The sequence below is a fragment of the Mustela nivalis genome, assembly GCF_964662115.1.
Source record: "Mustela nivalis genome assembly, chromosome: 13".
In the NCBI taxonomy this organism is placed as follows: domain Eukaryota; kingdom Metazoa; phylum Chordata; class Mammalia; order Carnivora; family Mustelidae; genus Mustela; species Mustela nivalis.
The window spans coordinates 14,391,915-14,410,466 of NC_139032.1; positions in this window are offsets into that span (position 1 = coordinate 14,391,915).

The window sequence follows — 18,552 nt, forward strand, 5'->3', positions numbered from 1 at the left end:
GGTAATGGAATTTTATGATGCCTTTTGCTTTCAAATTTGAATTAAGCTGCACTTCTGTATTGAAACTTCATTTTTATTTATGACATAGTTATGCACAAATAGCCTTCCTACCTTTGGTGGTAATCTTTTTTGCCTAGCCATATAAATTGTTCTGTTTATTTTTTGATTTTTATTACTTTGAAGATTCTTTCATTGAACTTTGCAACTATTTTATTTATAACAAATTAGCTTTCCTTCTAGGAATTTATTCTTTTCTATACACATCCACATACACTTGCAGATGATTTTATTGAAATGAGTTCATATCTATGTGTATATATTTATATATGTTTAATATTTTGCATTTTTCTCCTACTTATGATACATTTGAGCCACCCTGAAATTATCAAATATGTATTTTAATATATTTATATATATATATCTCTTAATAAAGTTTATCATGTGCTCAATCTCACTGTAGATATTAGAAATTTGATAGATGTCTCTTATTTTACGAATGGAAAATGTCAATAAACAAAGCTACATATAAGGGAAGTGATTTATTCTACATTTACTCATTGGATTGCTTGGGATCTAAAATTAGAATACAAACATTTGATGAATAACTTTTCTGCAGTTTTGCTCTTGTCGAGGAACCAATTGGCATGGATTCTGCAAAGCACCCTTCTCTCAGTTCTACCAATTACCTTTTGTCTTAGACCAATGTATTTAATTTATAATAAAAGAAATTTTGTTAGCATTGTGACATCCAGGGTACTGTTTAATTCCTGAATAAAAAACAAACATGCAGGACAGAATAATCAGTCTCTACCTGCCAAGAGCTTACACTCAATTGGGTGGAGTTTACAACAGCAACATCCTGTGAATCAGACCTGTCTGTGACTCCTTTTGATAGATATTCAGAATTTTCAGATTGCCTGGGGTGGGACAAAATTCTTTTCAAAGGGCTGAAGATGATTCTGTATTGTTAGGCTAAGTAAGAGTAAAATTTGTACTACTGCCAAAGAATAAAGTAAGCTTATTTCCAGATTCCATGGAATAATCTATGGTCTCTTTTACTGTGGCTCTTAGATATCAAGCACAGACAAATCTCAGAGCTCACCAGCCAATGAGGGTAGAGTCATCTAGAACCTTTCAGGATGGGGCTCCTTTTTGTCCAAGCCAGAAACTGAGAGTTCATTATTGAGAGACTGTCTACATAGAAATTAAAGAAGTATAAGCTTTGCTTTGTTGAATACTTGGATTTTTTTTTAGGCATAAGGGAAAGCGAAAAACAAAAGTAATGCTCACAGAGGAAAATAAAAAAGACCAAACCAGCTCAGGTATGACAAGAAGGGAAGTTTTGATTAGGAAACCATTGTCAGTATTACAGAACAGAGCGATTGGGATAGATAAGAATAAGCAATACACAAAGGGCGTTCATATTTTAGTAGCTTGGTATAGATTCCAAATTTTTAATTAGAGTACAGAGTTCTCTTTCAATTTAATGAAAAGGGGAAAGGTACAGTTATCTTAGGGTTGAACAGGGCTGACAGGAAAATATATCCCCACCCCACCCCCAACCCACCATTAGTGAAAGCCTCAGTAGAAAGTATGAGCTGTCGATCCAAGCGGCCAGAATTAAACCTCAGTTCTACTACCTACAAGCTGTGTATCATTAGGTGTTTATTTAACCTCTCTGCTACTCATTTTTCTCAACTGTTAAATGGCAATACTATTAGTATCTATCTTACAGCAGCACAGTTTTGAAGATTATAAAAATATACTATTAATAAGTATTTAATAGGTTACTTATATGAAATCCTCACAGTCATAGGTGTCATGGAATTCAGATTATGAGGTAATAAGGATTATATATGTGTCACATAAAACCCATATGGGTTCTAGGGAAGCCCACATGAATAATTCTGCAGCAAAAATACATAAATTTTCATATTAAATAAACAATATAAATAGCTTCTTTTTAAAAAAAGATTTCATTTATTTATTTAACAGACAGAGATCACAAGGAGGCAGAGAGCCAGGCAGAGAGAGAGAGGAAGGGAAGCAGGCTCTGGGCTGAGCAGAGAGCCCGATGCGGGGCTCGATCTCAGGACCTTGGGATCATGACCTGAGCCGAAGGCAGAGGGTTTAAATCACTGAGCCACCCACGCACCCCTATAAATAGCTTCGTAAGAGTCCATTTCAGAGGTTGATGACAAATAAGATCTGGTCAGGAGAGGATTTTACCACAAGTTGCCCCAAATGTTTAGTTTTTAGAGTTTTCTGAATATAAGATTTGTCTATAAAAGAAAATCATCAGCAGCAGCATTATCTAAAACTAGGTGTAAAGGGGTGATATCAGGTGTCAAGTTTACTCTTGACAAGAAGGTGTCTTAGAAAGCATATGGAGTAGTCACAATGATGTAGCAACTGCCTGTTTTGGTAAGTTTTGCTTTTGTATCTTATAATGCTAACCAAGCCCTCCAGTGCAAAGTTAATAATTATTGGTGATAGCAGCATCTTTGTCTTGTTCTAGATCTTAATATGACTATGTAAATTTCTTTATTAAATATATAGCAATGTAATTTCCCTGGTTAAAGTACCAGAAGGTAGGTAAATAAATAAATGATAAAAGTATCAGAAAGCTTGATGGAAATTCAGTGTATTAGGTAATTTGGTTTAAAAAAAAATCGCAAAATACTCATTCAAGAACCTTTTTTTTATTAGTAGCTCTATAAAATTTGGACACACTTACACATGACTTCTGTATTTTCTGAATTATTCTATACAAGAAATTAAGTGGATTTCTGGTTTTTAGTTGCACATATAAAGAGCTTGTAAGTTGCCACTCTTTCCTAACAACTATAAATTATAATGGACTTAGACTCTAACAAATCTTGAATTTATAAGAGAGGGAAGGCTAACAAATCACTGCTCAAGACTGAAGAGGCAGAAGGTGAATAAAGGGAGTTGGGGGTTTGGGGAGGAGAGACTAAGAGAGGAATAGCTATGGATAACTGAGGAAGGGCTAGAGGCTCAGGGTAGACAAGTCTGAGAGTTAAAAACTTCTTGGGAAGATAGGGAAGCAGAGAGGGTCCCACAGTTTTGTGAGATTGACCAGAATCCCACAGTCAATATCAGAGAATATTCCCCCTTTGCTTCTGGCAAGGAGAAAGGAAATACTCTGAACACTCCAGAAAACTTTAAAATACTCCAGAATACTCTAGTCTTTTAATAAGGCCTTTCCTTAGGTAAAGCTGGTTAACTGGACCGAAGCTGCTGGGGTGTTATCAGCCTAAGAGACCTGGGGGTGGGAAATACCAAATTCCAACTCACCCTGCTAGCCTTTCCCACATTAGGGGTGAAACAAACCTGAGAAACACTTGTGAAGTTCACATTCCAGAGGGAGAGACTCACTAAAAGCCTGGGATTTAACCACGGACTACAGAACACTTCCATTCCTCGTACCTCACCACCATATTGCCAATGGTCTATTTACAGCAGTTCTTTTTACCTGTTTTGTCATGGAGAGCTATTAAAAAAAAATTACAATGTATACCTAATGGCGAAAAACACCATTCGAAGTGACAGAGCAAGTGTAGGAACAAGACATGGCAGAGATGTTGGGATTATCAGACCAGGAATTTAAAACAACTATGATTAATATGCTAAGGGCTCTGTGGATAAAGTAAACAGTATGTAAGAACAGATGGGCAATGTAAACAGAGATTTAGAAATTCTAAGAAAGAGTCAAAAAGCAATGCTGGAGATAAAACCACAACAAAAATAAACAAAAAACAAAACTGCTCTAACAGAAATGCAGAATGCCTTTGATGAGCTTATTAGTAAACTGGACACTAATACATCTAACTAAAGAATCTCTGAGTTTGAGGGTATCACAATAAAAACTTCCAAAACTAAAAGCAAAGGGAAAAACACTGAAACACCAACAAACAAAAAAACCAGCCTCAGACTATCCAGAGACTGTGGAATAATTACAAAAGGTATAACATACAAGTAATGGAAATACTAGAAGAAGCATCTGAAACAATGACTGAAAACTTCCCCAAATTAATACCAGATACCAAATCATGGAACTAGAAAGCAGGATAAATGACAAAAACTACATCAAGGCATATCATATTCAAACTGCAGAAAATCAAAGATACAGAAAAAATTCATAAGAAAGCCAGAGGAAAAAAATCTTAATCTATAGAGGGACAAAGATAAGAGTTACATCCAAGGGGTGCCTGGGTGGCTCAGTGGGTTAAGCCTCTGCCTTCAGCTCAGGTCATGATCTCAGAGTCTTGGGATCGAGCCCCACATCGGGCTCTCTGGTCGGCAGGGAGTCTGCTTCCTCCTCTCTCTCTGCCTGCCTCTCTGCCTACTTGTGATCTCTTGCTCTGTGTCAAATAAATAAATAAAATCTTTAAAAAAAAAAAAAGAAGAATTACATTCAACTTCTCAGAAAACCATGCAAACAAAAAAACTGGAGTGAAATATTTAAAGTGCTGAGGGGAAAAAACCCCATCAATCTACAATTTTGTACCCTACAAAATTACCTTTTAAAAGTGAAGAAGAAATACTTTCTCAAACAAAAATTACAGAAATTCATTGCCAGCAGATCTGCCTTGTAAGAAATATTAAAATACCTTAGACAACTTGATATTTCCCCCAAACAAGCTTAAAGCAATGCCTGCAGAACAACTTATACACAAATGTTAAGTTTTATTCATAATTACCAAAATTGATAGCAACCAAGACACCCTTCATAAGGTGAATGGACAAATAAACTGTGATACATCCAGACACCAGAATATTTACTGCAAAAAGATCAGTGGTTTCTAGAACTTAGTGGGGAGGGAAAGAGAAATAAGCAGAACACAGATGATTTTAGGCTCTGAAACTATTTTGTATGATACTATAATGGTGGATATATGCATATACCTACATATGTATAATGGTGGATACTATACATTTGTACAAAATCATAGAATATGCAATGCCAAGAGAGAATCATAACAAAAATGGTGGGTTTGGGTGATAATTATGTGTCAGTGTAGGTTCACAGATTGTAACAAATATACTACTCTTATGGGCAAATGCTTATAATGAGGGAGGAATGGGGTATGTGGGAAATCTCTGTACCATTGCTCAATTTTTCTATGAACCTAAAATTGCTCTATAAAAGTTTAATTAAAAAAATCACAAAGTATTTTTAAAAACTGTCAAGTTCAACACTTTCAAGATCAGAAACTGTTGTTCTGAAAAATACACTGGTAAGAAAATAAAAGGCTAAAAAGAATTGGGGAGAAAATATTTGCAAACCATAGATACAAAGAGGATTTGTATCTAGAATATGTAAAGAATCATTTCAAAACAATATTAAGATAACCAAATTTAAATTAGGCAGGAGACTTGAAAGACATAAAAAAAATACAGATGGTAAATAAACATATAAAAATATGTTCAACAGCATTAGTCACTATAGAAATGCACATTTAAATCATGAGATAATACTACATAATTGCTAGAATGATTAAAGGGGTTTTTTTAAAGATTTTATTTATTTATTTGACAGAGAGAGAGCAGAAGTAAGAGGAGAGACTAACAGCTTCCCTGGGGACTCAAGCCCAGAACCCTGGGATCATGACCTGAGCCAAAGGCAGTGGCTTAACTGACTGAGCTATCCAGGCACCCCTAGAATGATTAAGTTTAAAAGACTGATAATATCAAGTGAAAATGTGGATCTACAGGAAATCTCTAACATTGTTGAGGGGAATATAAAATAATGATATTTCTTTTGAAAAAAAAAAAACTTTTTTGATAGTTTAAGTTATACATAACACTTACACATGACCAAGTAATTCCAAAAAATATAAAACTATATTTCCACCCAACATCTTCTATCTGAATTTTTAAAGAACTTTATTCGTAATAGCCCAAACTAAAAATAACCCAAATGTTCATTAAAGAGCTAATGGATTAACACACTGTGGCATCTTAACACAAAAAAATGCTACATAATAGTAAAAGAATATGAACATAAGGGAATAATCTATTATATATACAATATTAAAAATTAATTTTAAAGCATTACGCTAAGTGAAAGAAGCCAGGTACAAACACCACATGTTGTATGATTCCATAAACTACAGTGTAATATGTAAAGAAAAACAATTATCTAAGGGCACTTAAGACTGAGCAAAGCAGGCAGATGTTATAGGTAAGTCAGCACTTGGTAGAAGAGAATAATCCTAGGTAGGCTTCCTAGTTTTACCACTCAGAGCCTGAGGGCAGACACCATTAGTGCAATGTTGTACAACTACAGTATGAAAGTGGTAAGACTTTTTTATTAGACTGATGAACAAAGAAGGGCAGAACCTGGGACAACTACACAGCAGAAAAATTAAAAGGGGGCAGAGTGGAGTTGGGGGGAGGGGCTCTAAAAAGAGAGATAAGGTAGAAACACCACATTATATCTAAATATTTGGCTGAACTTGCCATGCACCACATGGAAAAAATTGTAGTTTGAGTTCTGTCAAATTGAACACTCAAAAAAAAAAATCAATATTCTTTGAAAGTATATAACCTAATCCAGAATCTCTACAATATAATTCATACCCAGAACACAAATCTAAATTACACAAATTTCAATGAAACAGAAAAATGCCACATTCAAAGAAAAAAAAATCAATGAAGACAAAACTAGAGATGGATCAAGTAGTTGGAATCAGAACAGATTTTAAAGAAGCTACTAAAATTATCTTCATTGATGATGAATAAAAAGACAAATCTCAACAAAGGAATAGAAGCTATAAAAGAAGAATAAAAAAGAAATTAAAAAGTGAAAAATACAATCTGAAATAAAAATTTTATCTAATGGGATTAACAACATATTGAAGATAAAATAAATGAACTTTAAGACAGATAAATAATACATTAGATACAAGAGACAATTAAATGCAAAAAATGAACAGACTCAGAAAAACTGCAAGAACTGAAGATGATCTAACATATATGCAGTGATAGTACCAGGAGAGAAAAAAAAAACAAAAAAAACAAAAGGACAGAATAAATGTATGAAGAAATGTGGCTTATTTCTCTAATTTGGTGAAAAATATAAAGTACAAATTCAAGCTCATTGGAACACAAGCGTAGTAAATGCAAAGAAAACAGCACCTACTCACATACAGTCAAATTTATGGTTAATTTGAAAGTTTTGAAAACAGCCAGAGAAAAACAACATATTATACAACATACAGAAAAACAAAATTTACTTGAGGTCAGTCAAGGTAACTCTTAAATCTTCACTATGTAACACAGAGATATCAGAAATACTAGAAATTTTGTAGATATTTATTGAACAAATAAGAGATTTATTGAGATGTCCAAATGAAGCTATTAATTATTTGAGTTGGTGTAGGTAGTGGAAAAAGCATTATACTTGGGGTAAAAGATCTCAGTTAAAGATCTCACATCGACTATTAAGTAGCTGAGATTCTGAACAAGTTTGTTAGACTCTATATGTCAAATCTGCTTATCTTTAAAATAGAAATAATTGCTCCACAAGGTTATTGTGAAGATGACATAAAATAATCCACATGAAGAGGTGCCTGCGTGACTCAGTCTGTTAAAGTGGCTGCCTTCAGCTCAGATAGGATTTCAGGGTCCTGGGACTAAGCTCTGCATTTGGCTCCCTGCTCAGTGGGGAGTTGGCTTCCTTCTCCCTCTGCCCCTACCCCTACCCCACCCCGCTTGTGTACCTGTACTCACTCTCTCTCTTTCCCTCTCAAAAAACAAATGAAATCTTGAAAAAAAGATGATCCATGTGAAAATGCCTGTTTTTAACATATGGAAAGTATAATATTTATAATATTTAGTTAAATCTAAATAATGTTTCATGTTTGAGTATTTCTTATAAAAATACACTGTTTAATTTCTGCAAGGAAAGGCCATAATTTTTCTGTATCAATGGTTTATGGACTAAAAATAATTGTCCAATATAAAGGCAAATTACCTGTTGACATCTGCAAAATTACTTAAATCTTTAAAATCTTGTCCATATGTCCTCTCATTCCCCAGCCCTGTGACAGAAATTTTAATTTAATGCTTCTAGTTATTGATTTTCTACAACTGACCATCTTCCAGAATTCCCTTAAATGAACTTTTAAAAGTATTTGTTATATTAAGATTTCCAATAAATTGAAATTAATTTTCCTTAAAACTATTTGAGAATTTTATTTGCATTTGCCATTCATTCCATCCCATTAAGCATCACTATCTAATATCTACCTCCAAATAGCTACTAGTATTTTTAACATTTGTACCATAATAAACTTTGATGGTTTAATAGTTGTAAAAGTATACTGCAATGTTCAGCTGTACTGCTACTGCATATATAATCAGGACTTCGTAAAGCATATCAAATATACACAAATGTAAGATTAAATTTATCTGAGGTAGGCTATTTTATATAGAAATATCTCAAACATGTTTTCCTCTTTTATGGATTAATATTTCCAAAAAAGAGATACCTAATTTGACAAAGTTTCTGAAACAAACTGTGACCTCCTACAAAACTGAAGTGCTCAAAAAGGCAAAATATTACTGAATCACCAACAATACTATGTTTTTATTCCCTGGAATCTGGAGATTAAGAAAAAATATACTGTACTCTAAGCCATGTTAGGTTGGGATTATTATCCTAATACTGTGAAGAAAATTTTCATTAAGTCACAGATTTTTATGTGTGAAGTACAAGCAGAGAATTATCTTTATGAAATGGGAGAAAATTGCAACTACTTTTCAAATGTAACCTTGACATTTCAAAAAGTGCAGTAATGGATCTGTCCCCATGGAGACAAATATTTTACCCTGCATTTCTGCACCAAAATTCAGCACATTATACCCAGATCTGATCTAGTCTCTGTGGTCTGTCTTAGGGGGGTTATATGCTTATAAAGATATGTTCCAATTAACAGCAAAAATTCACTGAATGTTTCTGTTCTCCACCCTTTCAATTGATACTGACACTAATCTTTTTTTTTTTTAAACCTCAGGTTTTTCAAGATAAAAATCTGTTTTTATGCAGTAAAATAGATGATTCAATCAAAAGAAAAAGTTTGTGAGAACTTCAAAGCAACCACAATCCCTGGGACTAAGAATTAGACCCTATGGCCCCATTCTCCCAGTAGGACATATTTACAGAAATAAACATTACTTACAAACATCCAGAGTTTGCCTTCATTTTATCCATTATTAATGATAAGTGGAAGAAATGTTTAAGTAACAAAAATCCACTGCTATGTATGTCATCATTTTATTTTTTTTCTCCTCTTTGCGTTGAGATAATATATACAAAAGTGCTTTACCTGGTACCTAAAATAAATTAGTTGTCCAATAATGTGTTCATTTTGGTCTTTTAATTGTTTTGCTTCATTCATTTTTCCCTTTACACCTTGAAAAGATACTAATTAAAAAATTCTAATCAATACAGTCAAACAGCAGACCTCATGTTTATTATCTGCAGAACTTCCTAAATATTTAGAACAAAAACAAAACTTTTTAATGAATCTCATTCCTGGCAAGTTCTTAAAGATAATTTCATACATGTGACTTATCAAAATTTTGCCTCTGTGTATGCTGACAAATAAGAGAACTTAGACTTTTGTCACTATGCCAATGTACTCAACTTAAGTATTATCTCTTCTATTTCAATGTTGTTGTCTATCACAGTGTCTGAGGACCTGACCTTTGAATGCACTATAGAACTTGCTTTTAATGCAAACACAGTAATTTCACTTCAACACCCTATCACAATATACCTAAACAGCAAAATCACATAGTTAACCCAAACTTATTCATTTCAGGGTTTTGTTTTTTCTTAATCACTTTATATTTTTACTGTCCACATGGAATTTTGCCTCTATGTACCTCCATTTCCATAGTAGGCATATCAAACATTATGAATACAGTTCACTTACAAAGGCAAAAACTTCCTGATAATTCATTTTACTGTTTTTAACCGAATTGATTTTTCCTCGTGGAAAATTTTAACACATAAAATTACATAGTGCATTTGTTTGTTCACTTACTTGTTGTCTCTCTTCTACACTAGAATATCAAATTTATGAGGGCAGGAGCTGTATTTCTTTGCTGCTATATCCTCATTTAATACAGTACCTAGCACACATCAGATGTACAATAAATATTTGTTGGATGAATGAGCAAACAAAAGCACAGTGAATGTCTGTCTGTACTTGTTCAATCTTATGGAGGGTCAGAAATTTACACTATTAGGTGGGACAGGGTGGCTTGAATGAAATGGAATCAAGTATCTTGCTTCTCTTAGGTTAGGCTCTGTTAAAGGACCAAAAAGTTAGGGTGTGGTTAAATTCTCCTGAGGGCTTACATTGTGAATATACATGGTTCCTATGAGAATCTGGTAAAACTTCATGAGATAAATGTGTGGGGAGTGGAGGGGCTATGACTGGGTCCCCATGGAGTTTTTGTCTCTTAGACTTGTCCATACTGAGCTTCTAGAAGTTGTCAAAGTTAGCTTTCTCTATCCCAGTACTGCTCCTAGTTTTCTGCTGGTGGATTTTTGCCATAGTAATCTATGATTCTCTATTCACCTGTCTTTCCAATTCTAGGGACAACAGTTTTCCTGGTAAACTCACTTCTCTCAAAGAGCTCAGAAGAGCTGTTGACTTTTTTTGTTCACTTTTTACTTCTTAGAGTACAGTGGCAACTTCCCAACTTCTTATAAGGATGAACAAGAAACTGGAAGTCCAACTATGTGTTCTTCATTCTATTTAAGAAATCTTTGCCAAACTGAAAATCAATTTCTCCTATTCTTCTTTCTAGAAGTTTTATAATTTGGGGTTTACAGTTAGGCCTGTGACTCATTTTGAGTTTGTTTTTGTGTATGATGTGAGGTAAAATTTGAGATTCATTTTATTATTTGTATGTGGCTAGCCCATATTTCCAGCATAATTGGTTGAAAACATGATCTCTACCCCCACTGAATTGCCTTGGTAACTATGTCAAATGCCAACTGGCTTTCTGGATGTGGTTCTATTTCTGGTCTAGCTATTTTGGTTCATTCACTTTTATCTTTATCTCTTTTTTTTTCCCCCTTTTAAGATTTAATTTTTAAGTAGTCTTCATACCCACCACAGGGCTTGAACTCACAACCCTGAGATAAAGAGTCACACATTCCACCAATTGAGCCACCTGGCACCCCCCACCCCATTCATTTTTGTCTTAACTTTATGCTAATGCTACACTGTCATGATTTTTGACCTATATAATGAATTTTGAATTTAAGTGGTATAAATCTCCAAAGTTGTTCTTATTTTTCAAAATTATTTTGGTTATTCTAAGTTCTCTTCATTTCTGCATGTATTTTGAATGAACTTTTCAGTTCCTATAAGGTGTCTGTTCAGAATTTGACTGAGACTGATTTAATTTATAGATAAATTTGGGGACAGTGTACATTTTAACTGATTACTTTGGTCTGTTTACACTTCTTTTTTAAGCTTTGTAGGGAAGGTCTAAAATAGCCCTTATAGATAGTTCATTCCTGCTTTAAAAAAAAAAAAACAACTGGGGTGTCTCTCCTGAACACCCCAGTTATCCAAATGACTCCCAGGGCTGTGTGATCTCTGAATTATCCAGCATAGAGCTCCCTAGAATTTTCAGCTCCTTAGCCTGATGAAGATTATTCCTTTGTGTGCCCAGATTAATATGCACCCACAATTCAAAACGATTCCTCTGTCTACCTCCATCCTTTAAAGTATTCTGCCATACACGACCAGCTGGCTCAGTCTTCCGTAAAAGTAACTTCTGTTTTCTCAATGCAACAAGACAACAGTTACCATTGGATTTCTCCTCCCAGTGCCATGATCCAGAAAGTGTTTTTAGATAGTAAATGAGGTAACCATGACTTTAACCTCTTTGTTTTCTTGCCTTATGTGTCACACTCCCATGTTCTGTTTTCCAGTTTCTGAAAACAACTCTTTTGTTTGTGTTATCTGGTTTTTAATAGCAGAAAGGGATATTTGGTTCCAGTTAGTCTTATATGGACAAAATTTGAACTAGTGAATATTTTAAATAAGAATTCTCTTCTCTGCTTTTGCTTATGCAATAATACATATGAACATTGATTTGTATGGAGGCTTCGTAAAATATTGTTATGTGGAAACTTTCCTCTTCTGTTTTTCTTTTTCCTTTTTCTTTTACATTTCTCCCACAAAAAAGACTTTTATTTAATCATATGCTTCATGGTACCCCATCATCATCCTGTTAAGGGTGATTATTGCTAGGTACTCTAACAACACCACATCTTGCTAGCTTAGCAGGCTAAATGATTATTTCTCACCTAGTCATAGTCCAGTGTGATGAGTCAGGCAGACTCTCCATGGTAAGTCAGGTATCCAAGAGCTTTTCATCTGTGATGCTGAATTCACAAGCAGAAGAAAAGAGAACAAAGGGGTGATTATGCACAAGGTGTAATGATTAGGCTAAAAGTGCTGTTTTTCATTTCATCATTCAGAACTCACTTACATGGTTGCAGCCAACTCATACGGAGTCTAAAAGACAGTCTTCCATTGTGTTCACAGGAGGCAGTGGTGTGGGTGAATAATGACTCAGTCTTTACCACAAATGCTAACTCATGCACAATTTCTCTATTATTTTATGTTATTCCTCCCTATCTCTGATTACAAGGCCCATTATCAACCCATCATCATAGGCAATACTCTGATGGATTTCTTTTGCTATGACTTTTATTCAAAAACTTTGAAATATATAATATATATAATATATATATATATTATATATATATATATTTAAATTGTGTTGTGCCTAAGAATTGTTTTTACTTAATAATATGATTTAAAACGTATTTCTTTTATCATATGTATCTATCTCTATAGAATACTAAAAACCAAAAATCTTCAATTACTTAGTATCATAATTTGAGATTCTGATTAAGTAATTATAAGGAAAACATTCAATAAAAAAGGAAAAATAAGGGGCACTGGGTGGCTCAGTGGGTTAAGCCACTGCCTTCAGCTCAGGTCATGATCCTGGGGTTCTGGGATGGAGCCCTGCATCAGGCTCCCTGCTCAGCGGGGAGCCTGCTTCTCCCTCTCCCTCTGCCTGCCTCTCTGCCTGCTTGTGTTCTCTCTCTGTCTTTCTCTCTCAAATAAATAAATCTTTAAAAAAAAAAAAGGAAAAATAAATCAAAATACTAAACAGGAAGACATAAAATAAAATACAAACAAAATTTAAAAAACCAAAAAGCAAAAATAAGCTTTCAACAGAACTGAGATTCATAGCCATGACAGAGACACAATGATCTAGTTTTCACAACTTATTAGAAACTATATTAAGAACTGTCATTATTATTTATAATCTCAAGGACTCCAAATTCTGCTTATTTCTTCCACTTGTATCTTCCTTTCCCCAAATTATTTTATAGGGATCTGTCTGATCTATTGATCAGAGATCAATACTCAATGTCCAAAATATCCTAATAGAATCTGTATCTTAATATTTCTATAATGTTCTAAAAATAAAAACAAAAACAATGTACTCATAAACATCATTTGAGAATCATAAATTCATGACATTTCTCTGTGCCCAAAATATGTGCATATACATGTATACTATATACTCACATTCTTATAAAAACAAGAATATAAAATGCATATACAAACTGAGAAATAAACCATGAAGATAGTTTACAAATAAGGAATTGTTCAAATCAATTAAAATTATCCAGTATTTCATAAATTTCGAGTTGGCCTATTAGCAAATTGGAAGTATTTTTGAATGCCTAATTATCTCCTTAGAAAGTATATCTCTCTTCTAGCCTTGAAAGGTGACAGGACCAAAACAGGGAATATTATTGGTAGAATGGTATCAATGAGTTCTGAGTTCCAAGGTTGGAAAGTAAACTAGAGAGTTCCAAATGTGGAACTCCTGAAAAGTCAGAGAAACAAGTTAAACAAAAGAGCAACTGACAAGGAATGTAATGTCTTAAAATTTGTTCATCACATGTATGATGTCTTTAAGTATGCAGGTTTTGCTGTGCTAAAAAAGTTCCCTTTTATGCCTAGTGTTTTAAAAGTTTGTAATCACTGAAAATATTGAACTTTATAAAATGTTATTATGAGGCCGGTGAGTGGCTTGTAGGTTAAGCATCCATCTGCCTTTGGCTCAGGTCATAATTTGGGAGTTTTGGGATGGAGCCCCATGTAGGGCTTCCTGCTTAGGGAGTCTGCTTCTCCTTCTCCTCCACCCCTCACCCTGCTTGTGCTTTTTCTCTCTCTCTCTCTCAAAAAAACTCTTTTTTAAAAATGTTGTTCTGACACCTATCAAGATACATAAATGTTTTTTAGTGCAGTGACACATTGCCTGATATTCCAATGATAAATCATCCTTGAATATTTGGATTAGATCTTTCTTTAATATAATGTTTCATTGTCATGTATTTTACATAGCAAACATTCTATTGAATTTATATTATTTTACTGGCCTTTTCCTTTATTACAAGGTTTTTGATTACTTTTATACTGTTGGACCGATTTCATTGTATAGGCTATCATTTTTCAGATCAGGTGGGGTAAAAATAATCACACATTTATGGCACTGGAAGTGTGAACAGAAGACCAACTTTGATTCTCATGCTTTAATCAATGAGAAAATAGTTACATTTGTATATATACATAGATATACACATTTATGTAATTATGTATTTATTTATACCCATATGAAATGTTACTATCAGTATATTGAGCAGTGATTCTTTTTTTTTTAAGATTTTATTTATTTATTTGACAGAGATCACAAGTAGGCAGAGAAGCAGGCAGAGAGAGAGGGGGAAGCAGGCTCCCTGCTGAGCAGAGAGCCCGATGTGGGCTTGATTCCAGGACCGTGAGATTATGAGCTGAGCCGAAGGCAGAGGCTTAACCCATTGAGCCACCCAGGCACCCCTTGAGCTGTTATTCTTAGCCACTCCTTAGGGCATGCCTTCCTGTTCTACTGATATGACTCATTATTACCTCTTAAGAACAGTGAAGGCAAGGACGTACAAAATTGAGAAGAACTGGCTTACAGGGAATGGCTCTTCAGGCTTAATGTGAATAGCAAGAAGATACCTGGATTTAGGGCAAAGAAGGTGAATGGCTAAGCTCCTCAGTTTTCTCCCATGCCATGTGCAATGGAGTTTAGTATAATTTCTAGTTGAAATTTAATTTCTAAATGCTGTCTTTATTAAAATACCAAACAATCAGGGTAACACAAGAAGTAAAAATAGTACAGGTGCTTAGCTATGCTTTAACCTCTTTATACATATATATTTCTGCTGTTAAAGGTTCTAGACTATATTCCTTCAGTATATATATATATAGAGAGAGAAAAGCAATGCTTTTAAGTAAAAGGGTGGAGAAATAATCCTAACAGAATATCTTCTACCCTTCTATCGGCAGAAGGTCTCAACGATTAGCCTAGCATCTTATACAGTAAAACACCAGGTGCACAAAGTCAAATAACATTATTGATTATATATATTTTTTCTATTTTTATGACTGCCAATCAGGAAAATACTTCTCAGCCTATCTGTACATTTTAACACATATTCAATCCCTAATCTGGGGATGAGATAAATGACTAACCCATCTGATTCAACAGTAGCATCAATTTCTATCACAGTAATCATAAACTATGTGAGTATATGGGGGGCTATCTACTTCAACTATTTCATACTCTTTATTCTAGGCTGAGTTCTGTCCCCTACATGCTACAAAAAATATGTTGGAGTCGTAATTTCCAGCACCTCAGAAGGTGATTCTGTTTCAGAAATAGGATCTTTACAGAGTTAAGTTAAAATGAGGCCATTAGGGTGGCCCCAAATCCAAAAGAACTATTATCCCAATAAAAAGGGGAAATTTAGACAGAGAGACAGATACACATAGAGGGAAGATGGTATTAAGAGACATAGGGAGAAGACAGCTACTGACAAGCCAAGAAGAGAGACCTAGAACAGCCTCTTATTTCACAACCCTCAGAAGGAATCAATCCTGCCAACACCTTAATTTTAGACTGCCAGCTTAAACTCTGAAACAGTATGTTTCTTTTGTCGAAGACATGCAATTTGTAGTACTTTGTTAAGGCATCCCTAGCAAGTAATTCACCCTTGTATTGTTATCAAATGAGATTATTAGACAGTACAGGAAGTCCAAAGTGAATTCATCCAGTCTTTCCTATACCCTTTTGATACCAGGAAAACTTACACTCATTACCCTTGATATGGCAACGTGATGGCTTTGGGTGTGGTGGTAGGATCTATGAAATTTTGTCATGTGTGTGCTCCTTGTCACAGATGTCACTTTCCTATATAATTCTTAATTACCTAAATACTTCTCAATAAAGCAGTCTGTGCCAGGGTGTAGGAGTCACAGACTGAAGTCTCAGTGTATTCCATTCTGAGCATTAAGTCAATAGAAAGGCCAAGTCTGAATAGTAAGCCCAGGAAGCCAGTCACTGAGCATAGGCAGCCCCCAAAGTTATGCAGATCTCTGTGATGGGTGGTGATGGGAACTCGGCAGCAACAGGAAGTGGCTGCAGAGAGACTGATCCATTTTGTCTCCCTGGGTGAAGTTTGATTATGAAATACATCTTTCATGCCAACATATGAAAGGCATATGCAAGATTAGATATCCTCCCCTCAATAAAGCACTAGAGAATCACAAAGATAAAATTGAATCTGTTGCAAAGAACATCAAAATGGGAATTAAGAGGCTTGATATTAAAGGTTTTGTGACTTGGGACTGCCAGTGTGAGAGTCATCCTGACCCAGGCCTACAAGTAAAGAAAAACACTCGATCTGTAGTCCATCATCAAGAAGAGTAGCACTGCTACCCCTGAAGCTAATAATACACTATATGTTAACTAAGTTGAATTTAAATAAAAGAAAAAGAAAAGACTTCTACTCAAGGAAGAAGATGTTAGTTGAAAGATGCTTTCAAAGAAGGAAGGAAGGAAGGGCGGGAGGGAGGTAAGGAGGGAGAGAGGAAGGGTGGAAGGAAAAGGAAAGGAAAGAAAAGAAAAAAAGAAACAGAAGTACTGAAAGATGCTATTAAATAATATTCAGGCTTAGGGCTACAAGTGTATCTTTTCTGCAGGTAATGCCAGCCAGAAGATCCTGGTCTATAAAAGTCTTGGCAAAAGCATCTATGGCTCCTGATCATATTAACTCATAATATTCTTTAAATGTTATGACTTTTCGAGTCTGAAGATTCCATAAATGCCTAAGAGACTGAACCAACCATTCTAGATCACCAGAACCCACTGAATAAGACACAGAGAAATGACAATCTTGAGGCCATTAAAGAACTCCTTAACACCCTCTGAAAGTTTTTTTGTCTGAGACAGCACACTTGATATCCAGAAAAAAATCTCATGGCTCATATTTTTGTTAACTTTTTACCCAATAGTTCAAGTTATTTGTGAACTACTTTGAAATGTCAGAATGTAAATGTGCAGAAGACAGTGTAATGGAGGTCAATGGCTTAAATTTTCTTCGATTTCTACAGTTTCTTACATAGTATCAGAAGTCATTATGAGATGTAAAAGGACCATAGCAATAGTAAAGATATAGAACCAGATGTTTACTTGAGGTTGAACAGCAGATAAAAAATTTGAAACAGGGTCAAGGTTGTTTGAGAGTGAGAACAAACAGCAGGTACAGAGAAATGGAGGCAAGTGCAGGGATTTGCTGTAATCAACCAGGAACATCCACCATTACTTTTCTAATTGAATGATTGCTAAAGTACTTAGGGTCCACTTAAATTAAAAAACAGACACTTAGATGGGATAAGATTCTATTATATGCAGCTTTCTTGCATTCCCAGCAATTTGTATGAGAAGATAGTTAGATTTGATGCTTCTCTAAAGAGTAGTAGGTTCTGGGCGCCTGGGTGGCTCAGTGGGTTAAGCCTCTACCTTTGGCTCAGTCATGATCTCAGGGTCCTAGGATCAAGCCCCGCATTGGACTCTCTGCTCAGCATAGAGCCTGCTTCCTCCTTTCTCTCTCTCTGCCTGCCTCTCTGACTACTTGTGATCTCTCTTTGTCAAATAAATAAAATCTTAAAATAAAAAAAAAGAGAGAGAGAGAGAGAGAGAGTAGGAGGTTCTGGTGGGGGAGGGTAGTTAATAAATACTCTCATCCAGGCATATAACACCAGAATTAAGTATGTCATAATTCTGTGAAAGACAGAGTATAGCATGGGATGTAGTTTTCCAGAATTGAGTTCACTGGTTCAATCTGGCTGTCATAGTGAAGGTGACAGACAGAGGTTGGAAGGAGACAGGTAAGAAATATTTTTGTATAGTGTCCTTCAGAATCAGGATATGAATTTAGGATCCTTTCAGACACTTAATGTAGTGAAGGCTAAAACTCAGGATGGGAGTAAGACTGTCTGGGTTTGAATCCTCACTGTGAAACTCACTACAGAAGCAATAACATAATTTTTTATTTTTAAAGATTTTTATTTATTT